Source organism: Portunus trituberculatus, chromosome 43 (genome assembly GCF_017591435.1).
Source record: "Portunus trituberculatus isolate SZX2019 chromosome 43, ASM1759143v1, whole genome shotgun sequence".
Classification (NCBI taxonomy): Eukaryota; Metazoa; Arthropoda; class Malacostraca; order Decapoda; family Portunidae; genus Portunus; species Portunus trituberculatus.
The window spans coordinates 11,864,411-11,871,910 of NC_059297.1; the positions used below are offsets into that span (position 1 = coordinate 11,864,411).

General features: G+C 38.4%; 1 protein-coding gene across 13 annotated transcripts in view; it reads left to right on the forward strand.

The window, feature by feature from the left end:
• The window catches only part of LOC123518079 (serine/arginine repetitive matrix protein 2-like), a 121,181-nt gene that overhangs the window by 14,967 nt on the left and 98,714 nt on the right, over nucleotides 1-7,500 (forward strand). The window contains exon 1 of one of the 13 annotated variants that reach the window (XM_045278668.1): nucleotides 6,513-6,953. The exons of 11 other annotated variants lie outside the window; for them this stretch is intronic. The gene's annotated coding sequence lies outside the window, so the exon portion shown is untranslated. Of the gene's footprint in view, nucleotides 1-6,512; nucleotides 6,954-7,500 lie in introns of those variants that run through there. One more of the 13 variants, XM_045278670.1, reaches the window with a different exon arrangement.

A 7,500-nucleotide genomic window follows, 5' to 3' on the forward strand; every position in this document is an offset into this window, starting at 1 on the left:
GAGAGAGAGAGAGAGAGAATAGTGCTGTTTATCAAGGGAACATAATTCTCTCTCTCTCTCTCTCTCTCTCTCTCTCTCTCTCTCTCTCTCTCTCTCTCTCTCTCTCTCTCTCTCATTATCGTCTACTGTTACCAATTTATTTTTTTTTCTCCACCACATGAAAATGAGAGAGAGAGAGAGAGAGAGAGAGAGAGAGAGAGAGTAAGCTGTTTATATCTGGCCTGGCGTGTCGAGTCCTCAAATACTTCCGGTATCTTTTTTTCTAATGTTATGCACTATCCTTAACTCTCTCTCTCTCTCTCTCTCTCTCTCTCTCTCTCTCTCTCTCTCTCTCTCTCTCTGCATACCAAATTACCACCAACATATACAAACCCGAGTCTCTCTCTCTCTCTCTCTCTCTCTCTCTCTCTCTCTCTCTCTCTCTCTCTCTCTCTCTCTGCGGCAAGAAAAGGCGATTTTTACGTGTAGTTAAAATAAAATAGCCAACAAGAGAGAGAGAGAGAGAGAGAGAGAGAGAGAGAGAGAGAGAGAGAGAGAACGGTACGTCAAGAGCTTCGCCTGCCATTTGAGAGATATTTTTACTCAAACGTCACGTGTGTCCTCCTCCTCCTCCTCCTCCTCCTCCTCCTCCTCCTCCTCTTCCTCTTCCTCTTTCATCTTCTTCTTCTTTTCCTCCTCCTCCTCCTCCTCCTCCTCCTCCTCCTCCTCCTCCTCCTCCTCGCTGCTACTGACCCACTCATGTTGTATTCTCCTCCTCCTCCTCCTTCCCATTACCCCTTCAAAGTCTATTTCCGTAGTGGTGCTTATAGTGGGAGGAAGAAGAGTGGAAAGAGATGCCCCTCGGCCTACTAATCCACTGGGCCTAGTCAAAATGCCTCAATATTATCAACGGTCAATAGAGGAGGAGGAGGAGGAGACACGGGTAAAGTGCAAGAAAAGAAAGAGAGGAAATTACACTGGTAAGAGAGAGAGAGAGAGAGAGAGAGAGAGAGAGAGAGAGAGAGAGAGAGAGAGAGAGATCGTCTTGAAGGTGAACACAGCAATGGAGGCAGTGCAGAAGGAAAGTCAAGAAAGGAGGAGGAGAGGAAGAAAATTTTTCAACGTTCTTGAGAATTTGGAATTGTATTTCCATTGACACAAAGGTTATTCTTTAACATAATTTCAGGTACATGGGTATCACATATGAATATTATTAAATTAATTTTGTAAATTTACCTAAGATGACGTAAAAAAAATAGAATGAATACTAAACATAAAGATTAATCTAATATACTCTAGTTAAGAGATGACGTTACAATACGAAATATGAAAATTTGATTAAAAGTGATGAAATTAAAGAAATAAATAAACAAAATAATAAAATAGGATAAAATAATTTACATAAAAATCCATTAAATCAATGAAACATGGCACGCGAAGCTTAACTGAAGCCATTTGGAGGATCTTGGTGTCCACATAAGTGTTACACAAAAAGACGTGAAGCTGCTCTCTGTCTCGTAGTGACGGAGTGGTTGTGTAATACTATATGTCGTTCACTGTAGACAGCGGGAACAACCAGTTAGGGAGATTATTGCTAAGGCGACTGTACACTGTTCCTCTTATCTCGAGTGTGCTTCTCTCTGATCTTAAGCCAGCAAACATATATATTATATATATATATATATATATATATATATATATATATATATATATATATATATATATATATATATATATATATATATATATATATATATATATATATATATATATATATATATATATATACTGTATATATGGAGTAAGAAGAAGAAGCAGATGATGATGATGATGATGATGAAGAAGAAGAATAGGAGGAGTTGGAAGAGGAGGAGGAGGTTCCCATCAACAATAACTTATATATCATCATCACCATCTCTCTACGGCGTCATTCAACACCACAACAATCACCGCTAACACCACTTCGACAATATAATTCGAATTTTTTCTCCTAGTTTCCTCTCCTTCAATATATTTCTCTCTCTCTCTCTCTCTCTCTCTCTCTCTCTCTCTCTCTCTCTCTCTCTCTCTCTCTCTCTCTCTCTCTCTCTCTCTCTCTCTTCACAATCTTCATCTGATTCGAAATTTCAATAATATCCTCCAAAATGAACTCATAGTAGTGGTGGTGGTGGTGGTGGTGGTGGTGGTGGTGATAAAGAATGATCACATCACGATTAGCAATAAACTGATAGCGATAACCTTATCAATGAAAACTGATAATTGATAACTGGGAATAAACTCATGGCTCGATAACCGATAAATCGATCAATTTAAAATTCCGATACTAGGATTAATTAATGATTTTGATATTTTAAGTTTTGAAAAATCTATAAATGAAAATCCTTATTTCACTTTCGTCTTTATTAAAGAAATCTTTGAAAAAAATCAAATTCAACGTCTATAATGTCTTTTCGCTAATGAAAAATGTTGTTTTAAGTAAAAAAAAACATCTAATTATATTTTGAAAGCAAAAAAATTAAACATGATATTGGTTTAAAAATTCAAATCATGGATGGTCTCAAGTCTGGGAGCAAAAATATTGGCGATACCGTTAAATCGGTGAGGCGAGAAAAATTATTATTGGATAACCGTTAACCTGATATCGTTATCGCGATAATTTACCACAATAATCCCCACTACTACTACTACTACTACTACTACTACTACTACTACTACTACTACTACTACTACTACTACTACTACTACTACTACTACTAGTAGTAGTAGTAGTAGTGGTGGTGGTGGTGGTGGTGGTGGTGGTGGTGGTGGTGGTGGTTATGGATGGATATGAGAAGTGGAAATAGGTATGCATAGATGTAATACCTACCCAGCATATTTACTACCTCATTGGACTCGAGAAAAAAATCGTTAAGATTATAACAAATAGTGATTTCTTTTCTCAAACACAAACCCTACTCATGGAAATAAATATTTTTATATTATTTGATATCAACAAACTATAAATCGGCATGTACATGTACAAACATTACAATGCAACCTTACAAACACAACACGAGTATCATATCTGTACCCGTACAAACCTTCGCATGCCACTACACATACAACACTTTTCCAACATTCTCTGTCTTACTCTGGCCCTAAAGTGTGGAACTCAGTCCCACATCATATTAAATTGCGACCCTCTTTAAGATTCTTTAAAAATCAATTTTAAATTTTCTTATAACATATCATTACTCAATATTCCACACAGTCTCTTTAGCTTACGGTTAATATCATCCTTCTAATCCTCATTATTATTATTATTATTATTATTATACATTCTTTGTACACGTATATCTTCAGGTAAGTAATCATATAAATGTATAATGTATAGTCAACTATTACCGTTGGCATTTTTTGGGAAGATGTATGTATGAAGATGATTGTGTGTGTGTGTGTGTGTGTGTGTGTGTGTGTGTGTGTGTGTGTGTGTGTGTGTGTGTGTGTGTGTGTGTGTGTGTGTGTGTGTGTGTGTGTGTGTGTGTGTGTGCACGTATAATTCTGCACATAAATCTGTAACAAATTCATGATATACAAAATACTGCTCAAAAACCCTTGGCCCTATATTAGCTGCCGCTTCTCTTGTATTAAGTTAACACTTCTTTAGAATGTAGCATATAAGGCATATTAAAATGTTTCAAATGTTTTATACAGGAACTATCACATGTAGGGCTGATAGCGCCTTGGAACATTCATCACTTAACTACCAGTGCTCGTATGCTCAAAAATCATTTCAAATAGTTGCCTTACAAAACCTGGTAACTTGTGACCTTCAACAGACGCTACGCAGAGGTGTTAGAGAGGGACTTGGGCCGGAAATACACAAATACATCATGGAAAGTGTACTAGTCTACCTAATAATAATTGCGCGAGGAAAGGAGAATTACTGGTGGAGAGAAACAGTAACACATCGGGTGTGTGTGTGTGTGTGTGTGTGTGTGTGTGTGTGTGTGTGTGTGTGTGTGTGTGTGCTGCACCCAACGTACTCTGAACATTGTGTAGTCTCTCATTACACGCAGACACATGCACTCTCTCTCTCTCTCTCTCTCTCTCTCTCTCTCTCTCTCTCTCTCTCTCACACACACACACACACACACAAGCGCGCAGGTCTTTGTTAAATTATCAGCATCACTTGTACCCTACTACATACATATTCTGGAGTATCCTGAGAGTGGAGAGAATATAAGAGCATGGGAACACATCAAAATAAGACCAGCTACAAGAAATCACCTAGCTTACAAGTGGCTGTCTTTTTATGAATAGAAATAATAATAAAAATAAAACTTTAGTCATCATAAAAATCTTATCTTGTGACTCTGCTTCTGATATTTAAGATAAGGAACAATTAATAACAGAATCTGATGGAAAAAAATGAATGGTAGTTATATTGTTAGTGAAGGTCTGTTTCCATTACATGTTTATTTAATGGGTACTTGAGATTATTGGTCCCTTCCATTATATCTATTCATTCATCTATCTGCATATATATATTTTTTTTTATATTTGTCTGTCTATCTATTTATTTATTTCCCCATCTATTTACATACCGATCTACTTACTTGTCTATCTATCTATCTATCTATCTATCTATCTACCTATCTAAGCAACATTATTATTATTATTATTATTAGTAGTAGTAGTAGTAGTAGTGGTGGTGGTGGTGGTGGTGGTGGTGGCAACAGTAGCAGTAACAATACTAGTGCTAACAGTCATATTTTTCACACCACAGAAGTAATGACCATACCAGAAACAATAGAGAAAACAAGTCCCGATGAAAATAAAACGGCAATGTAGAAAAAAGAAAAAATAATAACAATAATAATAATAATAATAATAATAATAATAATAATAAATGAAAAATTATGATAATATTGAAAGCTGCTTTTATCCCTAAAGTCGTCCGTACACACAAACGAGAGAGAGAGAGAGAGAGAGAGAGAGAGAGAGAGAGAGAGAGAGAGAGAGAGAGAGTCAATATGTCTTACGTCACCTGTGATCCGTGCCACACCTAAAATGACTACAATTGTATGTAACGTGTTCAGTTTACCACCACTACCACCACCACCACCACCACCACCATTACTATCACCACCACTACTGACCTTCACACACACCCAACACCTGTCTTCTCGTAGTCACCTTATAATATGCCACCACCACCATCATCACTACTACTACTACTACTACTACTATTGAGCTTTCACGAACACTGTCACTTCTATGGTCATCCTTTATTTCCATTTTTCCTTCCTCTCGTCTTTATTACGTGCCATAAAACATTCCTATTACATCCTCCTCCTGACCTTTGGCTATCGTTAGTCAGTCATCTCTCTCTCTCTCTCTCTCTCTCTCTCTCTCTCTCTCTCTTATTTGTTTATTCATTCTTATTTGTTATATTTTTTTCTGACTTCCCGTGAGAACTGGTTAATGATGTATTCGTGTGTGTGTTTCACTGTTTGATCTGCTGCAGTCTCTGACGAGACAGCCAGACGTTACCCTACGGAACGAGCTCAGAGCTCATTATTTCCGATCTTCGGATAGGCCTGAGACCAGGCACACACCACACACCGGGACAACAAGGTCACAACTCCTCGATTTACATCCCGTACCTACTCACTGCTAGGTGAACAGGGGCTACACGTGAAAGGAGACACACCCAAATATCTCCACCCGGCCGGGGAATCAAACCCCGGTCCTCTGGCTTGTGAAGCCAGCGCTCTAACCACTGAGCTACCGGGTGTGTGTGTGTGTGTGTGTGTGTGTGTGTGTGTGTGTGTGTGTGTGTGTGTTAGCATGCTGAACTTTCACTTGAGAGTACACACACGATTCGCTTATATAATTCAAATCGACGACAGCAAGAGAGAGAGAGAGAGAGAGAGATGACTGAGTAACGATAACCAAAGGTCAGGAGGAGGATGTAATAGGAATGTTTTATGGTACGTAATAAAGACGAGAGAGAGAGAGAGAGAGAGAGAGAGAGAGAGAGAGAGAGAGAGAATCCTGTCCATTCACATCTTTTCGCTCTTCTTTATTCTCTCTTCTTTCTCATATATTTCCTATTTCCCTCCACTTTTAGAAGACATACGGAGGAGGAGGAGGAGGAGGAGGAGGAGGAGGAGGAGGAGAGTAAATGATAGGAAGTGGAGGAGGAAGAAGAGAAGGAAGAAGATAAAGTAATTTAAGAACATCCTTGAAGCCATAATATTGAGAGAGAGAGAGAGAGAGAGAGAGAGAGAGAGAGAGAGAGAGAGAGAGAATCACTCGCTTTCTGTTGACTGACTCGTCCGTCCCGTGACTCATCTCTCTCTCCCTCTCTCTCTTTCTCTGTGTGTGTGTGTGTGTGTGTGTGTGTGTGTGTGTGTGACGTAGCACTTCACAATCTTGTAGTGACGTCATTTTCCTCTCCCTTTTAAGGCATGGCCACGCCCCTCTCCCTCACACTCCTCCACTCTCCCACCCACTCCTCTTCCTACCCCCTTCCTCCTCGCGTACTCTCCCTCTCCTCAGTCTCCTTCAAAATCCTGTAAGGAAGAGATGCTTTGTGTGCGTGCGTGTGAGTGTCTCTCTCTCACTGACTCTCTTTCTGTGATTATATAGCAATATGTGATTGTGAAGTTTAATGACATATTTTATTGAAGTTATGTGACGTAAAAAAAAAAAAAGTGAGGTGTGAGAGTAACTTACGCTTTGCCGCTGTGCTCTTCTATGGATCTCGTGTTGCGGTTTGGAGGAAGTGGGAGAAATGTGAAATGAAATAAAAGAAAAAAAAAGGCGAGTTAATTTAGTGATTGGAAAGTGTTATGGAGGAAGAAAAAAAAAAAAAGAAAATGTGAGAAGAGGATTAACTGATTTGTGCCCTGAGTGAAATAGAAAGGAAGGGAGGAATTCATTTTAGAGATGATCTGAGTGAGTGATTAAGACTTGGAAAAATAAAGGTAATTTTAATTGTTGATGGTACTCCTTACTGTTTGTTGGTTCTTGTTGTGTTTTGTTACTGTTGTTGATGTTTTTGTGGTGTTTCTTTTATTGGTTTATTCCATGCTTGTTTACGTTGTCTATTGTATTTGCGAGATTTTTTTTTTTTTTTTCTTTGTCTAAACCTACAAACTATAGTTGGATGTGTTTGAGTGGTAGTAGTAGTAGTAGTAGTAGTAGTAGTAGTAGTTGGTGTGGTGTGGTGTGGTGGTGGTGGTGGTGGTGGTGGTGCTGCTGCTGCTGCTGCTACTGCTGCATCTACATATTTCTTCACATTTCCAAGGTTAAATCGTTATATCTATCTATTCATTATTTAATTATTTATATATTTCTATACTTGCCAACACTTTATGAGGAACGTAAGCATATAATCATTGCTATTATTTTTTAGAGGTCAATTTCCTTGGTAAGTGGCAGTAATTGCTCTTCGAGAGACACTCACATTGCTTGACGTGCTTGCATCAACATTACCGAACATATGACATAATGTAGTACGAAAAGAATGAT